Here is an 18,293-nt window from a genome sequence, read left to right as displayed (position 1 = left end):
GTAATTGATGGTCCTAATTTGCGTAATGCCAGTACCACGGCCATGAATTCGGCTAAAAAAATCGGTATGAAATCTGGCAGCCGAAGAGAAAATGTCCAATCGAGAATCGGGGAGAAAATTCCTACACCTGACTTTTCTTCACATTGTGAAGCATCTGTAGCAATTACAACGTTTGTTTGAAGGTTTTTCAGGTGATCTTGTAATATACCGTCTAGAATACGGTGTGGAAGTAATTTTGCATTATTAGGAAAAATGTCATCAAATTGAATATCCGTGGCAACAGCTCTGTCGGTAATAGGAAGCACATCGCATATGCGCACGCCCAAAGAGTCAAGTAATTTTTGCACAAATATAATTTGCGGATTATGTAGTCGCGGCCAGATGACACCGAAAAACAACGCAGGTTGTGAAATAAAAATTATTTGGGGATGACGCAGTGGTGATTCGTAAATCCTTAAGAACGTCTGCACCGTCAAAAGCCGGAACCTGCACGAAAGCGGCGGAACACGGGATTCTAGATAAAGAATAGAATTTGCAACAAATTTAGGAAGACCTAAACACAGACGTAATGCTTCTCTTTCTAAGAGGATTAGAGGACGGGACATGTAGGCTGGAGCTCCAGAGAAGAGCACGCAACCAAATTCTAATACAGGGCGAACGTACATACGATATATCATTAGGAGTGTATCTCTTCTCAATCCTATTCGACGACTGCTCAGCCTACGCAATATGCCAATTGCACGGGTACCTTTCCCAGTCAAATGATCTATGTGTGAGCGCCAGTTGAGAGAGGCATTATAAATAATTCCGAGGTATTTAACAGATTCCACCTGTGGTATGTCTTGAAGGTGGTAAGACAATGAAATGTGCACTATGTCACGTATCGGAAATACAAGAACAGCACATTTGCTGGCATTCAGGGTGAAGTGACTAGCATCTAACCACCTCTCCAGATCATAAAGGTAAGTTTGCAGTCCTTGGTATAGCGTGTGGATGTCGTTTGCAGATGCAAAAAACGCAATATCGTCTGCATAAACATAAGTAGTTATTTCTTGATGACAAGGTATTGTGCTCATGAGAATATTAAAAAGTACCGGGGAAAGAACTGAGCCTTGCGGTACGCCTCTCGTTTGTTTGTGTCTAGAAGAAGAAATGCCGCTTGCGTAGCAATAGAATTCTCTTTCTCCTAAGAAAGACCGAATCCACGCTACTATATACCCAGGAACACCACAGGAAGTTAACCGATTGATCAATATTGTGTGCTCCACAGTGTCGTATGCTTTAGCGATATCGAGCGTCACTAAGGCAGCATATTGCTTATGACGTCGAGCGAGTTGTATTCGGCTTTCTAAGTCGACGTGGGCATGCCAGATGGAGCAGCCGGCCCTGAAACCACTCTGACAGGGACTAAGAAGGGAATTATCATTAACAAATTTCATGATGCGACGGTGAAGAAGCCTCTCAATGAATTTTACTACGTTTGATGTAAGCGCAATGGGCCTAATGTTCTCTAATACATACCTTCCTTCTTGTTTCTTAAGCATCAATATTACCTTGGCAAGCTTCCAATGCAACGGAATCCATGCATATTTAATTGAATAATTCACCAGGTCTAAAAGAACGCTAGGCGATTCCTGTAACAATAATTTTAACATTGCATTTGTGACGCCATCAGGGCCAGGGGCTGAATTCGGTAAACATTGTGAAGTCTCGTTTAGTTCAGCTAAGGAAATTGGAGTAAAGTCATCCCAAGGACCTAATGTAGAATGAATAGCCGGAAGCCTGGCCGTAAATCGATTTTCTAAGCCTTCGGCAATCCCTTCTAGGGAGGCGCTCAGTTCCTGCGGGGTCAAAACAATTGAATCTAATGTTAAGGGTGTTGGTAGCACCTTTCTAGCACGAAGGAATGAAAATAAAGCACGCTTATTTTTTGAATTAGATAGATAATCGTAATGTCTAATATCGTATTCCTCTTTGGCTCGATTAACAGTACGCTTAAATACACCAGCATAAAACTGATAATTTTTCCAATTGGTCGGGCACTGATTATGCAGGAGCGTTTTCCAAGCGGCCTTTCTTTTTCTATAGTCCCGCGTACACTCATTATTCCACCAACGACAAGCGGTTCCTTTAGCCGAAGGGATGACAAATTCAGCTTGCTTCCGGGAATCCTCTAGAATTGAGCAAATGGTTGAAGCGATTTCCTTATCATTGGCATTGGCAAGTTTCGAAACGGCAGAACGCAAGAAAGTCTTAAATTTCGTATGGTCCATAAATGTGCATGCCTGGTAATCTAAAGATGTTATTTGACAATTGATTTCAAATGACACAGGAAGATGATCGCTGTTGGTTGCTGATTCAACCGCTACCCACGACAAAACCTTGATGCCAGCGCTACAAAATGTCAAATCTAACACTGAACGGAAGGGTCCTCTAACAAACGTTACTTGTCCTGTGTTCTGACATGAAAGGTGACTATCAATAGTCCACTCCCAAAGTCGCTTACCACACAAATCTGTTTTTTGTCCCCACGACACGTGATGTGAATTAAAATCCCCTACAAACAAAATTTCTTTTCTGCATGCAGCCACAGCCCTATCAAGTTGACGCGTACTTTGCACACCGCTGGGGAAATAAGCATTTATAATTGAAAATGGATGGTATCCTGGGAGACATAAATCTATGGCCAAAATTTCACAGTCGCAGTCCATGATTTGAAAAGAAATTTTTGCCTTGTGACAAATTTTACTGGAAACAAGTATCATTAATCCTCCACCTCGCGAGTATCTATTTAATCGGAAGGACCGAAAACCTTTTAAATGAAAATTTTTCTCTGGTGAAAGCCACGTTTCTTGAAGAAGTAAGATATCTGGGTTGAATTGAATAGATAGGCAAGATAAATCTGTTGAAGCTGAAAATATAGAACGACAGTTCCACTGCAGCACTTTCAACTGTCCAATGGTGTTGAACGCACAGCAGCGGCAACTGCCGCCTTTAGAATACTTTCTGTAAGCACAGGAGTTGGTTGACTCTTTTTTGATTTTGGTTTCATAGTTTTTGAAATTGGGGACCCCATACGTTTGGGAGCTCGAGTGTCAAGTTCCATGTCTGTGACAATAACAGTGTCTGAATAAGAGGGCTCACCCTCACGTGTTTGGACTAGCGAAGTAGTGTCTGTGGAATATTCTGCAACTGTGGAAGGCGTCTCTATCTCGTTGCTAGGCGTTCGATGTGTGGCGTTAGATACTGGGCACCGCATTGGTGTCCTAGTTGGCTGCATTATTTGCCTCATGTGACTGGAAATGATTTGCGCTAAGCAATCAGAGACACTGGATATCAATTTATCCATAGCTTTAGCCATTGCTTTTTCCAGAGCAGAGTCAATTGCTTCTGAGAGGTTAAGATCCATGCTTGGCGTGTTGCGCGCTGTAACACCAGAGTATCCGAAGGCCCTGTCTTTGATAACTGAAATTGCATCTCTTCGGGAGCAACGACGGCGGTCGATTATTTCAAGAATTTGTATTTCTTGAGCGCGAGCTGAGCAGTTCGAATAGTCTGCTGGGTGTTCTCCCCCGCAGAGGCAGCACTTTTGAGATTGAGTAGAGCATTCACTTGAAGAATGACCATCCCCACAGGTGCGGCAACGCAAGCTAGACTTACATCCTCCTGCGCTGTGCCCGAATCTCCAACAATTCTTACACTGGATTGGACGTGACGCAAGCGGCTCTACACGGAACACAAGAGGCCACACCTTTATTTCAGATGGACATGATGTGCCCACAAACGTTGCAATAACAGATTCTGTCGGAACCCTCTCGTTATTGGCCAGTCGATTGCAACGGTAGATGGCAATGACGCCTGCTGCGGATAGCTTGTCCAGGGTTTCAGTAGGACTTAATCGGGAGTCTACGCCCCGTACAAGACCCTTGGTGCACGCAAGGTGAGGCGGAATAAAAGCACTCACCGGGGTGGAAGCGAATGAAGTGCATTTCAAGAGGTCTTCTACACAGGTCTGGTCGGGTGAACGACACACTATACCTCCCCGTCCGAACGCTCGTACATCAGTGATGGTCTGGAAGTGGTTAGACGTGGCCTTGAGTGCCTTCTGGACAGCCTGTGGATTCGTGATCCTGATGGAGCCTCCACTGGTAGGCACAAGCGCCACAGGAATGGTGCTGACGCCACTGCGAAAAAATAAATCTATGGGCAATTCATTAGGTGGCAGGGATGCTGTCCAGGCGGATCGCGCCTGGCCAGGAGAACTGGTCGACATCAGCTCAAGACGGCTGACGCAAGGAATGCCAATCAACCAGGAACTAAAATACGCTTATTGAGACACCTTAAACCACCCGATACTCAGCCAAAACACCACTGCAGGTCAACGAAACGGTCGCTCTGTCGAGGCAAGCAGGAACCAGGGACAACAGCGATGGCGGCTTCGAACAGGGGTTCTTATTGTGTTTGTTCTTTACTCTTTTCTTTTTTCGACCCAAATAATATTGTCACAGTCGGTAATGTGGGAAGAAGAGGACGATGATGGTGGCCTTGGAGAATTAGAGTCGGAAGTATGAAGTCGGAAGTGAGAAGTATGTATTTGAAGCTTATGGAACTGTTCAGGCTCGCAAAGCCAATTTACTGCAGACACTTGAAGGACGACGCTAGACGTACGTTCCTTGTTTTCGCAAAGGGCCATCGCTGAGATCATCACATGACCTGAAGGTCCGAGCTACCAAGTTTTGTTTTGATTAAATATTATCTATTCCAATGTGCATGGGAGGTACCGCCGCATGCACGCCGTCGGCGCATCGGTGCCAACGCCACCGTGCTTTTCGGTCTGGGCGCATTCCCAGCCCGCGCCCGGAGCTTTAGAGGGTCCGCAATGACATGGAATGCGTTTTTAGTGCTGACGTTTGCATTGAACGGACACAAGCAGGGAGTTTAGCGCTGAGTAATTACTCAATTTAATGGCAGAGTGAGCTAAAGGCATCTGGTTGATCAGGAGGCATGCAGGTGAAGGCAGAAAGAGACCACTGTTCGTCCGACAGCTGCCCTCGCACCATGGCCCAGCATATCCCGATTGCCTTGAAAGAAAAAAAAATTCGGTTTTAGCTTTTAGCATCGGAGTTCAAAAAAAGCTCGTCTTATAATTCAGCAAACAACGATACAGCAGTCTGCACTGTGAAACATTTTGCTTCGTTATAGGTAGACTGCCATACAAAACGCAATCCGAAAAAACTGACTCGCCATCCCGGCCGTGCGAAAGGGCATGTCCAACGAAGCTGTCGAAAACTACCACTGCAACTGCCTAGGGGAGTTATCCAATGCTGTTTTGGTGCAATGAAAGGCTAATAATGACAATTGAGGGTAATGGGAGTAGTGGACATTCAGACAACACGCCGCCGTTGGCCGTACTGCCAGTCCTCTCCTCTCCCCCCCCCCCCCCCCTTGTGCCACTCCTCACATTCACGCTGCTCGTCGGGAGTCCTAGCTATGCGCTGCTTACCCATAGCGGTGCAGCAACAATGAAATAAGTTTCTGGGCGGGTTCTTTTGTATACAAAACGCTAGTGAAGTCATTCCCTACGTCCTTAGCTGCCGTCGCCACGGCAGGTTGCGCAGCAGTAATCTTTACCGGGAAAGGTATTCGGGAAGCGCTACATGCTTCGCTTTGTTAGCAGGAGCGCCTTAAAATAAATTATCTGGTTCGGATGCTTCTTTTGTGCTTGTTCCTAATTGAAACGAATGATGTTTTGTGTGTCGTATGCGTGATTGCAATAAATAAAAATCACTCCCCAAGCATTCCGTACAGATAGATAACCGGCGAAGCTGAAACGTGCCGCCCTGGTTTTTGTCACTGGTTTAAAACCGTCAGTTCCTTAAACGATGACTTGGTGAGCTGTTCGATCCTCGGAACGTAGTTGCTGCTTGCGCTCAACTGCACGAGCCTGTTCTTGTGCCCGGGCTGCAGCATCGGTACTGTGTAGATGAGCTCGTTCCCGGTTGTGCTCGTGGCGTTGCTCATAGAAAGTTGCTGCTGCTCAGGAATACGTATGACGTGTGGCCTAACCATTTCGGAGCCGGAGAGAAACTGCTGAGCGCTGAGTGACGGAGAGCATCGGCGTCACTACTGGCGTAGCCAATCCCGCGCGTCTCTTTTTTTTTTTGGCCCCTACGCATGGGGTTGCGCCGGAGGTGTTTTCGGCGTATAGGCGACAAACAGACGGAAAGATGGAAGAATCGGTTAGCCACATAGAGCTTCGCTGTAATATATTAACTCTTGACTTCACTTTGCAGAGTGCTTGAAGCCTACTTCACCTCTATGTATTACTGAACATCCGTGATAGGCTGGAATTTCTCCCACGGCCATGGATACGAAAAATGCCGGCGAAAGCTGTAATTATGTGCTGCAAAAGCATTTCTGGCACATCTTCATAATTTTTAAAATCGTTTGCAAGTCTAACAAGAACACGCACTTTCCACGCTTAGCGCGACTAAGTGTGCAAGAAATTAAAGTTTGTAGGTTACACTTTATAAGGGTGGATTAGTGTACACGTGGTTTATTTTAACAATACGAAATGTGAATATTATATGAATATTTTGCCAATATCTGCCTTGGGACCATTCTAAATTAGCAATTATGCATTGTTCTTTAGCCCACTAAACAGACCACCAGTGATTTTTACAATGTTAGCAGATAACCACGAAATATTGCGAAATAGGTAGTTACTCAGTTTAACTATTGTTGATGTCGAAAGGGCGGCTATAGATAACACAAAGGCGGCTTTTCCGGCTTCTCGCAGAGCGGGCTTTCAGGTGTATTTTTGTTCACCTGGCTGCTTCTTGTGTTGTCTTATTTAGTGTGCGTTTATCAGATTTAAATTGTAATTCCAGTTGGTAATAATTAGGGCTTGATTTCATTGCACGTTAATAACATTCTTATTGTATTACCAGCTTGTTATTTTTAGGAGTTTATTTCACACGAAGAAACAAATTTGGTTGCATGGAGTTCTTGCTCTTGAATACGTTCGCTTACTCATATTGTAATAGCAATTATATAGTCATTCGAAGCGCACTTCTGCCACCGGCCTAAGGTTCCGTATAAAGCTCGAGGGTGATCAAATATTTGCCACGCGCCGTATGCAGTAAGTAAGAGTGAAAGCGCGCAAGGGTGATCCGGCTATCGCGGCTCATCTCGTGCGCACAAGAAAAGAAAGCGGGGAAGAAGCGCGCTGTCTGCCCTGGGGAAGGTAGGGAGAAGGAGTCTGGTCTAATCTGGGCGTGGCCGCTGTATCTTGAAAGCCATCTGCGATGTGGACAAAGTTCACTGTGCGCTGTGTTTTCGTGGCTTAGTTCGCATTGACGGGAGAGGCAGCACATAGGTCAATTCGCTCGCTGCTGCTGCCGCACTTCCTCACTCCAGTGTTTCGAAAGGGAGTTTCCGCGGCCATCGGCCGAGATCTGTTCATGTTTGCTTGTGCGTGCATGACCCCAAGCTGGTTCATTTAGCTAGTATATTTACGTTTACGAGCTTATAGGTCCGATAAAACTATCATTTCTTCGTATTTCTGCTCACTAGTTTACTATCACAATTGATGCTTCGCCTTTAAAAAGAAAGTCTTATTAAGGCCTTGTTATTATCATATCTTACTATTATATATTTTCTCATTATCTTATTAGATGCATTGTGGCCCATGCAGGAGTGGCAAGGTACTGCTATATATATGCAATAAACAAGGTTAAAACGCTATAGTAGCATTTAAAGGAAGAATTAAGCCTTAGGAAAACAAATAAAACATCACGATACAGTAATTTTGCTTAACATAACTATGAGATGGTTAGTTTCAACTGATTTGGCACAGTTAGCACATCTAAAATCTATAGCATTCCATTCTTGTATTGCTTCTAGAAAAATAAGAACTCAAAGTGGTTTACCCTGGCAACGTGAGGAGAGAGAGTAAGAGGATGACAATGATGAGAATCAGAAATGGCAAGGTATAATATATGATTTAAAGAAAGTTTAGATTATAATAATAAGTAAAGAAATTTCACTGGCACTATTTTTCCCCTCGATGAAGGGTGTGAAATTTATCAGTGTGCAATAAATCGGTTGGAGTCCTTGCAGCCGCGTATGGAGACAGTAAAATGGATGGCCGTTTTATCTATGTGTTCAAGAGCACTCGAGTTAGTTCTAGTGAGCGAATTCCAAATAATCTTAAATATATTTCAGTGTGGGTCGACTGCAGGTGGTATAAGCTAATGACTTCATTTCAGGGAAGCTGACTTTAATTTTACGGCGTAGTAGTCAAAGTTTTGGAAAAGCAGGAGAGGCAGTCTTAGTATTAGGACTGTTCCAGTTTAGGTTATTAGTAATTGTAATTCCGAGATACGTACATTCGTTGTCATCACTAAGGGGTCCGGCCAGATGAAGTAGCCAGACTCCTTACTCCCCTCAATCCCTCAGAAGTTGTTTTTTGCTACGCATACGTATAAACACAGATTTATCAGAGTTGAGTATTGTGCCCCATTTGTTGCTCTACTCAAGAATACGCAAGAAGCATGGTTTCACGCGCACCCAAGAAAAATGAGCACATGTCGCTCAGTGACCACGTACAGTCGTCAAAACGCTGGAGCAGCGACCCAGTTGACCTTCATGCTGCCTCCCGCTTCAATGCAAATGATGTGGCGAGAACACAGCGCCCCCGAAGCTCTCCGCACGCGTGCGCTCTGTCTCCATCGAAAATCGCTTGGAAGCCGCCGCTGGAGGAGAACGGCTCCCCCGTCCCTCCGCTCACCGCGTTGCCTTGTGCGCGACGGACGACGGCACATCCTCCGCTTTCTCTCTTGCGCGCACAAGCATCGGGTCACCCTCGCACGCTTTCACTCGCACACACAGCATACGTCACGTGTCAATGTTATCGCCCTTGCATGTTGTGCGCAACATCACGGCGACGCTGGCGACGTGGGCTAAAATGCGGCGGGAGTGTCCATTTTATTGCCATTGCAATAAAATATTACGCAGTGTGGTTTTTGCTTACTTCGCACGCTTCATTTGAAGAGAGCGACACCCGCCGTGGTTGCTCAGTGGCTATGGTGTTAGGCTGCTGAGCACGAGGTCGCGGGTTCGAATCCCGGCCATGGTGGCTGCGTTTCGATGGGGGCGAAAACACCCGTGTGCTTAGATTTAGGTGCACGTTAAAGAACCCCAGGTGGTCGAAATTTCCGGAGTCGTACACTGCGGCGTGCCTCATAATCAGAAAGTGGTTTTGGCACGTAAAACTCTATAATTTATTTTTGAAGAGAGCCTACATATGCTACTCCAATTTATCACTACAGATTGATTATCTGCCCATCTGGAGAATATTTAGCCTTCTGGTCCTAGATGGTATTACGCCATTCCACTGGGACAGTTGGCATTCAGGAAGAATTGCCCCTGCTAGTTCTGTGCGATCGAGTGACGCGCTCATTCCAAAAAAACGGCAGGTGAAATCGGAAGTTGTCATATCACGCTGTCTTCGGGAACGCCACTAACAGACTGCGTATTTCAAAATACATTCCTTAAAGCAGTGTAGACGCCAAATCGAAAGGCCAAATGAAATGCATGCGCACGAAGAACGTTTTCACCAAGTATCAATGATAGCAGACGGTAAAACGGTAGTTTAATGGAATTTCAGCATAGAGATATAAAAAGTGGTTTCCTTATCTCGAGTCGTGGCTGTAGCTTTCATGAAAATATCATTCTTGCGTGCGAGATGGAGTGAGGGTGAGGACAATGGTGGCTGCTAATTTTCAGACCGGCTGTACGTGCCTTTCCAGAAACGCGGTCTGCAGACGCAAGAGCGCGTTTACCACCTACCTCCGTCGACTACGAACGTCGACGCACCTGTGTAATTGAGCAGGTGATGAACGAATTCATTGTGGTCAGCGCCTTGGTAGTTCAGGCCAATTCCCTTAGATTCGGCAACCTGCTAACGTCAAAGTTTACCTAGACCAGCTGGCGAGAAAATTGAAATCTAGAAAGGTTTGAAGGAAATCATTTTATGTTAAATTACTGGGGACGTGATCGCGCGCTTGCCAGCAGTTATTGTTATCCCCTTGAAGTTATGTATTGCCCCACAGTCAGAAATCAGCAGACGAAATTTGAGTGTCCGCACTCCTTTAATGGTCTCAAATGCGACCCAACCATGCATAAACAATCAATTTACTTTTTTCTTTTGAACGTTACAATGCAAAATACCAAGTTAGGTAATATAAAATAACCCACGCCCAAGATTACACCCTCGAAGCTGTTTCGAACTTTTTTGCACATTGCTGAGCAAACGTTTTTGCCACGGTGTCTGTACTAGCTAGACAGATCTGAGTGGCAGGAAAAGTCTGAAGGACGCCAATATTAACCAAATAATAACTAGCTTAGAAGCTGTTCTCATGAATATATCTATATAATGGAGCAAAATAAATCTGGTTGCCAGAAAACTATAGGACAATATAGGTTCCACACAGCATGCTGAGTCCAAGAGATAATTAAATGTATTATTCTGGGCCACCTCTCCGAAACAGTACACGTCATCGTTAATTAGCCGACTGTAACTCAGAACACTTGCTTAAGCGCTACACAGGACGTTTGATATAACAACGCCCAGAACAGTGTGCGTATTAGATGTGCTTCGCGAAGGCGATTCTCAAAAAGAGAAAGTTCTCGCAATTAAAACATAAAATGTATGGGTAACACATATTATCTGCTGTGTTTAACTTTAAACACCCGACTACGTTTCCTAAAGATTTTTAGCCTGATCGAGAAGAGGTAATTTTAACCTTGCAAAAATTATCAAATTTATCATTTTTTCACAAGCAGCGTTGCGTATTTCTAGAGTGAAACAATTTTTTTGTATGCATTATGTGGCGCCTAGCAGCTGTTCTGTCTTTGTGTGGCTCGTTTCCTTACCAGTACATCGGTAAAAAACCAAACTGGTAATTGTCCGCGTGTGGATTAACCGTAGGCTATCTCAGAGATTAGGTCAACTCATTCTCTTCGCAAATCCATTATTTAAACCTCGTTAACCTCCTACGTACGTCTAAAATAAGATCTCGAACGTTATATCTCGGAGTGTTTTTTTTTTTTATGAAAATGAAAGCCTCACCACTCGACGAAAAATTTCATTTGTGTAAAATAAAGTGGCAATAATTGTTTCTCGTAGCCACCAACACAGCCTAATTTGTTCCGTATGATCCATTATGGAAAAAAAAAACAAGTGTTGCTTGGCTTTTATTGACCCACGTGCATCGTCCAAAACAACCTGCCCCCCATCTTGCGCTTCTTTATCTCACATTTAGGCTCTGAAAGCACTCTTATATCTCCCAGATCTCTGAAAAAAAATACCTTTATTTCTTCTACATTATAGCATATGCCAGTCGAAATAGATAGCGAATAGCTAGCAGTTCGAGTGGCTCTATATGCACCGAGCATGCTCTCACACTGGGAAAAACTATATTCGTTGCTTACATCTGTGGTGATGGGTCTGCAGACTTCACTGTAGTAGTCGATACGAGAGTTGCAGTAAGTTGGTGCGATGGTGAATACGATCTCGTGGAATTGGTCGAGGTCATTCTGAAAGAAAGTATATCAAAGGCCTGATAACGTCAAGCTATTGCAATTTGTCTTTCATTCTAATATCCTGGCGCCAAATTTACATGACTACCGACGCAAGCATCGGGCGGTGACTCGCAGCGTTCTCTTAAAACCCCAGTAAAGCGCTCTTTTTGTTTATATGAGGCCACTTTTGTTTGTGTTGAAAACGAATAACATTGCCTACATTTAGCGGCTTTTCTCATGTAATTGGCTGACCAGACGCGAGAAGCACGCCCAACTGGAGAGGCGTTCAATGGGGTTGAGGCAGCGCAGTGAAAATCAATAACCGGATGAGGATGATGGATGATGGATGAGGATGATGGTGCCGGCGTCTGCTAATGGTCCGTCGTCCCTTACCAGCTTGCGGTGGCTGGTCGAAAATGGTGGCGGCTTGCTACTGTAGGCTAAGAGTGCAATTAAGACGCATCCTCGGCAGATTTGGTAGAGCGCTGTCGTACAGGTGCCGAAAGGGCTCGATAACCTTACACTACCATGGAAGAAGCTTTATTATGCACAACTAAATACATGCTGTCCGGCAGCTGCGAGTAACCGGTGCCCGAACAATCGGCGGACAACCATCTTTTCGAAATGGAGCGGCCTCCGGCTATTCAGAAATAAATTCAGTTTTGCTTGCGAGAGCAATGAATCGTTAACGCACACATGTCACGTTGACGCCATGACCTTTCGCTGTTTTTTGACTTCGCTTGACGAACGGGTGACGTGGGCTCTGCCCAAAAACCTGTGACCAATAGCAGAGGGCTAATGGCCGAAGGGCGTCCAATCAGAAATATTGTTTACTTCTATTTATGCATAAGCAGTGTGTATACGTCATATCAAATGTGGAGATTTCGCGGTTTTTGAGATCTTGTGTGGCAGACTGGCGATGTGGGGGTGCCTTTTTGACCGATTGTAGCGGACTGATCGCAGAATCGGAATACGAAAGCTTTGAATAGCTTTACGTTATAGAATGCAAGAACATGTCTCAACGTAAACTGTATATTTTAGCTTTTTGCGTCCTTGTTTTCTGGGGAGAAATATTACCCATCTAAGACACTCTTTCAGAGTTTATTCAATAGTTGAGCGCACAAGACATGTAATTTTTGTGTTAGACGGCTTCACTTTACACGGCACGCGCACCCTGATTGTTTGTACACGGTGTAAACTGGTACAAACAATTATATATTAGCTGGGGAAAGGAGCCTTGTGAAAGACCGCTTCGTCAACTTTGGCGTGCTAGTTCGTGCTGCCCTCCTGTTACAAACATAAAAGGTGATAAGATCAACCTTGACAAAAGTGTATCTACATATTGAAACGTCTGTGCCGTTATGCCTTCGTTCGCATTGAAGCACAGTAACAGTTGATAAGACATGCAGCACCCAAGAGAAGTTTGGCATAGCATAAGAGAATAATTAAAGTAATGTACGCGTAGTTTCTTTTTTATGTCAATTAGCGAAGTCCAATCGCATGGATCATACACTGCAAAATGGTGTGCTGAGGTAGGATACCCGAAGAAACAGAATATGCTTTTGACGGCAAATATCGATATAAAGACTGATAAATAAATAGGTTTACAAAACTCGTCAATTTTCACCCTTAGACATACATTCAAATTTTTTATTTATCTAGGTGATGTCGCTTTCGCAGATATCTGAATAGCATCAGTGTCGATATAAGGGTTCATAATGTGGGCTAGAAAATGAATTGGCACTTCAGGTAACGGTTCGCAGAAAGGCCTCCTTTGCTATGCCGGATTGCCAATAAGAAGAATTCCAATGAATAGTTAGCCAACCATGGGGCAGGTGACTTGAGTGTGGTGGAAGTGTCAGGATTGTCATTAAGAACAACGGATTTAAGTGCTGCTTGACTTCGAATTCGCAATTCAAATATCGTTCATCAAGTCGATTATATAGTCAATCTTTATTACCTACCTCGATAGCGTAATTACTCATGCAAGCAATTTATGCTTGTCAGAAAATTTACCTAATAAAGTGGGGCAACGCTGTCAGAGGCGATTTCTCCAATTGCAGTGCCTTTAGACTGCACACATTCTTTCAGAGGCTATGAAGCGTTGGGGCATGATGCTGTGGCGACACACTCCGCGCATATTTCTGCGCACCCTCCGTCTTCCTGTCATCTGGCCCAGCATAACACCGCTGCACGCTAGAGTGCGTGGCCGATCAAGCATAGCGCCACCGCCGCGTCACCCTAGGAATACGTCACTGACGGTGGCTATAAAAACAGGCTGCCTGGCTGAGGACAGCTTTCTACCTTCCGCTACTGGGATGAACGTAGCGTTGGTATGCCCGTCCGCTGCGATCGTTAGTCGATTAAAGAGTTAAGTTTTTATGTTGGGATTCGTCCTTCGCCAGACACGACATCCCACAATGCATTTATAGCATTTTGCTAATCTGAATAGACATACCTGGCAGCTATTAGCACAAGCTTCAAATGAGTGTATAACAAATATTTTTACCTTTTGTTTGGCACCTTGGGTTCAGGTGATTATTGACAAAAAATAAAAGCAGTCACATTTTTATTCGCCGTCGTGTTGGATAATCATTTGGAAGATAGGACATGATTGGAGGTAGTTTTCGTATAAATGCGGTCTTAAATTGAATCAGCATCGAAAGCGAGCGCGCCGGCGGTGAGGGAAGGCAGCCCCGGTATCACATCCGACGGAATCGCCCTCTAACAAAAAGATCTGTGACGAAAAGATTAACGCGAGTTGAGGCGCACACTGACATGCCCCGTTTTTCCCCGACGTGGCGCGTCAGTATTTGCCGAACGTTTCATCATTCAAACGGGAGGCGCTGCGAGCTGTCAAGGAGAGTGGACGCATTTCACGTCGGCTCCATCGAATCGATGTCCTGCCGCCAAAAATTTGTTCTGCACCGCCCGAAACCAGTTGGACTACATCTGTGAAGTTACCAGGAACCCGTGAACATCGTTATTATCTAGGTGGGCCAATTTTTGGCAGTTCTACGGGACTCTAATCTTCAGCCACGCGAACGCCGTAGGCGCGGTAGCCGCGGACGCCGCACCAAACGCGGCCTCCATGGCTCTAGTACGGGGCTATGACCCAGACAGCATGCGAGAAAGGGAGCTTTCGACCGCGGAGACGCCAGTTTTTGATGAAACTTTGGAGTATACCATCTAGAAAAAGTTGGAACAGTGGGAGCGAGCAACCTCGACGCGCGCCCGTTCCGAACATCAACGCAGCCACAGTGGCGGCAGTGATGGCCACGTAACCACTGTGGCTCTTGGCAAGCAAGCTCAAAGTAAACGCTGGAAGCCACAAGTCATGCAGAAATTCGGAGCGGGAGACGCTGTGGTCATCATCAAGCCAAAGGGAACTCTGAACCTCACACAATTTAAGGGCAGCAACCAGATCGGGGAAGCAACGTACGCTGCCGCTGGCATTCCGCGGGCGTCGCAGGCGCTCGCTATTTGGCCGGCCTGGGACCGGAATATAATTATTATTGGCATCAAGAACGTCCAAGTTATTCGCCAGGTCCTTGCGATCGAACAGCTCCAACTCGGAGGACAGGCCCGAGCGGTTCAAGCCTACCTCAAGTCATCGGACAACACAAGCCGTGGTGTTATTCAAGTGGATCCCACAGCCACTGAAGCGGATATTACTCAAGCCATTCGCCAGAGGCTCCATTAGTAGGAGTCCGAAAATTAGGAGAGAAAAACGTAGCAGCGATCACGTTCGAGGGCCGGAAGGTGCCTTTCAACGTTTATTATTGGGGCGAAGCTGTGCCGGTTCGCCTCTACCGCAAGACGACGCCAGCCTGTCCCCGCTGCGGCACGATCGGGCATCGCACCGATGTTTGCCTTAATACACAGGCCGGTCGATGCCAGGCTTGCGGTGAGACGGATCTAGAAGAGGGCCACGAGTGTCAACCCAGCTGCCTCATTTGCGGGGGCCCTCATGCCACGGGATCAATTCAGTGCACGCAAAAGTACAGGAGAGGTGGTTCTGGAACTGGGGCCAAGCGGAAGCCCGTCAATGGAAAAGCCAGTCAGCAACATCACTCCAGGAACGCTGGAGGGAGCGAAGCCCCCGACCTTCAAGCTCGGACGCAGGGGGTGACCCCTTCGCCTCGACCGCATGCAGGAGCCTTCAGAGGGGGCCCTAAGGAAGGCGGTCATCCAGCAGACAAGCACAATGGGCCAGAGCCAGAATCAGTGTGGTTGCCTCCCCTCTCCTCACGTTGTCTAATGAGAGACTTAGGGCTGAGAACGAAAGGCTCAAACTAGAAATACAACAACTTAGAGAGAAGACGGCAGCGAACGATACAGGAAACTCTAGAGCGCTTCAGGTAGCCTCAGCTCAGGCGATGGAGGAGGACAACCCTCTCCCGCTGCCGTCAGGTAGTGCGGCTAAGTCACCCCCTCGTACGTCAGAATTCGGCCGAGGAGCGTCGGGTGGCAGCGTTGCGGTGGTGGCTGCACCCTCGACCGTGGAGTGTACGACACGAGCAGATGTGGACGCAATTACAGAGAAATTCAGTGCATGGATGGAAAGCATGGAAAAGCGCATGCTAGAGGAAATCGAGAAAATGAAATGTCGCATGCTACCAAGCCTACAGGCTAGCGTGTAAAGAATTGAAGAGACGCTAAGCATAGAAATTGAGCAGAACTTACAAGGAATGACAGAGCAGACAATTCATAAAATGTTAGAGCCGCATCTCTGAAAACTCCATGCTTACGAGATTAGGATCGGCCGTAACTTACAAGAATTCGCTGAATGCTCGCGCAATAGGACACCCAGATTGTCAGGAAAAATGGGCACCAGGCAGATTGCGTCTGGTGATGCGCTTGACCTGAGTAAAGCACAAGGACTGACCTCTTCCAGTTTGCAATATGGCTCGTCAAACTGACTTATTACAATGGAACTGCAGGGATTTTAAACGTAAGCGGGAATCTCTGCAGCAGTATGCGGACTGTCTAGATGAGAGGCCGGCTGCAATTGCGCTACAGGACGTTAATGTGGCAGTTAAACTCAAGTCGTACCGCACGCATCAAACTAACACTTCGACTTCCATACTTGTACATAAAGACAGTACGGCTTCAAATATAGACCTCGAACTTAATGCTGAAATAGAACATGTGTTTATTCGTATCCTCCCTAACACTCGTTCCAGCAAAGGGGCGTACGTACTTAACATATACAGCCGTCCTAAACACAGGACAGCAGTCTTCGATGAATTTTTTCGGAAAGCAATGCAGGCTGCAAAAAATGCGCCTCTCATTATAGTGGGAGATTTTAACGCGCACAGCTTTCTTTGGGGTTACAACAACGAAAACGTAAAAGGCAGGAACCTGGCAGCAGCAATATCGGATATGGCTCTTACTATTCTGACGGACCAGCAGCATCCTACAAGTATAGGCAATAGCGTTTCAAGGGACACATGCCCCGATTTAACGCTAGTCAAAAATGTAAAAAATTGCGAGTGGCAAAATACGCACGAAACCTTAGGCAGTGATAATTATATACTCCGAATTTGCCTAGACTACAACAAGCATCGTAAACACAGGGGACAAGCCCGGCTTACGGATTGGTCGTTTTTTCGAGAGTCCAAGGGTCCTCAACTCGACTCGCCTATTGAAGATTATGAGCAATGGGCTGAGTCACTTCTAGCTGCCAGAGAGAAAGTGACGAGAACGCTGCACACCTCAGAGGATGTCCCGGCAGTCGACAACCACCTTCTCCACCTCTGGGAGGCTAGGAGAGGCCTCACCAGAAGGTGGAAAAAGCAAAAACACAATCGCAAGCTTAAAATTAGGATCGCTGAACTTACACGACAAGCGGAGCAATACGCGTGGACCTTAGCCAAAAACATCAAGTGCGACTCATTGAGGGGCGGGCTTGGCTTCAAGTCGACGTGGAGCCTCCTGCGATACCTCATCAAACCCAGCAAGACGAGTGGAGAGCAGCAGCGGAACCTCAAGAGAGCCCTCCACGGCTATGAAGATACGGATGAGCAGCTGGTGGCAGCCCTGACGAGCAAATACCTCTGTACGACCAAAGATGACGAGCCTGTGTTGCAGTATAAAGGCAAAGATAATCCAGAACTCGACAGAGAATTCGAAGTAGAAGAAATAGAGGCGGCGCTACTAACCATGAGAAGAGGTACGACGCCAGGACATGAAAAAGTTACAGTCGACTTGCTCACCAACATGAACAAGAAGATGCTAGGCCAGCTGACGGATGATATCAATGAGTGCTGGAGAGCTGGCAGGCTGCCCCTGGCGTGGAAAACGGCACACGTCAGCTTTATCCCTAACCAGGGCAAAGAGGTATATGTTAACAACCTCCGTCCGATTTCGCTCACTTCATGTACCGGCAAGCTGATGGAGAAAGCAGTGCATGCGAGACTTTCAGCGTATTTGGAGAAAAACGATTACATGCCCCACACCATGTTTGGCTTCAGGGAGCGCCTATCCATGCAAGACGTACTGCTGCAGCTCAAGATAGAAGTTATTCACCCACCCAACAAACGCAGTAGCAGAGCCATCTTAGCCCTAGATCTCAAGGGCGCTTTCGATAATGTGAAGCACTCAAAGATACTGGAGAATCTGCGGGAGACACAGTGTGGAAGAAGTACTTTTGAATAGATCAGAGACTTCCTACCAGACAGACAGGCTCATGTAAAAATTGCAGA

At 46.1% G+C, this 18,293-nt stretch overlaps 1 long non-coding RNA gene across 1 annotated transcript in view; it reads right to left on the bottom strand.

Annotated features, from left to right (window-relative positions):
* Nucleotides 1-4,937: 4,937 nt before the first annotated feature.
* The window catches only part of LOC135903471 (uncharacterized), a 51,757-nt gene continuing 38,401 nt past the window's right edge, over nt 4,938-18,293 (bottom strand). The window contains exons 3-4 of the long non-coding RNA XR_010564814.2: nt 11,497-11,601; nt 4,938-5,081 (exon numbers count right to left, since the gene is read on the bottom strand). This is a non-coding gene — a long non-coding RNA (uncharacterized lncRNA). The remainder of the gene's footprint in view (nt 5,082-11,496; nt 11,602-18,293) is intronic.

The sequence above is a fragment of the Dermacentor albipictus genome, chromosome 7 (genome assembly GCF_038994185.2).
Source record: "Dermacentor albipictus isolate Rhodes 1998 colony chromosome 7, USDA_Dalb.pri_finalv2, whole genome shotgun sequence".
Classification (NCBI taxonomy): domain Eukaryota; kingdom Metazoa; phylum Arthropoda; class Arachnida; order Ixodida; family Ixodidae; genus Dermacentor; species Dermacentor albipictus.
This window is presented reverse-complemented; position numbering and strand designations above follow the sequence as displayed.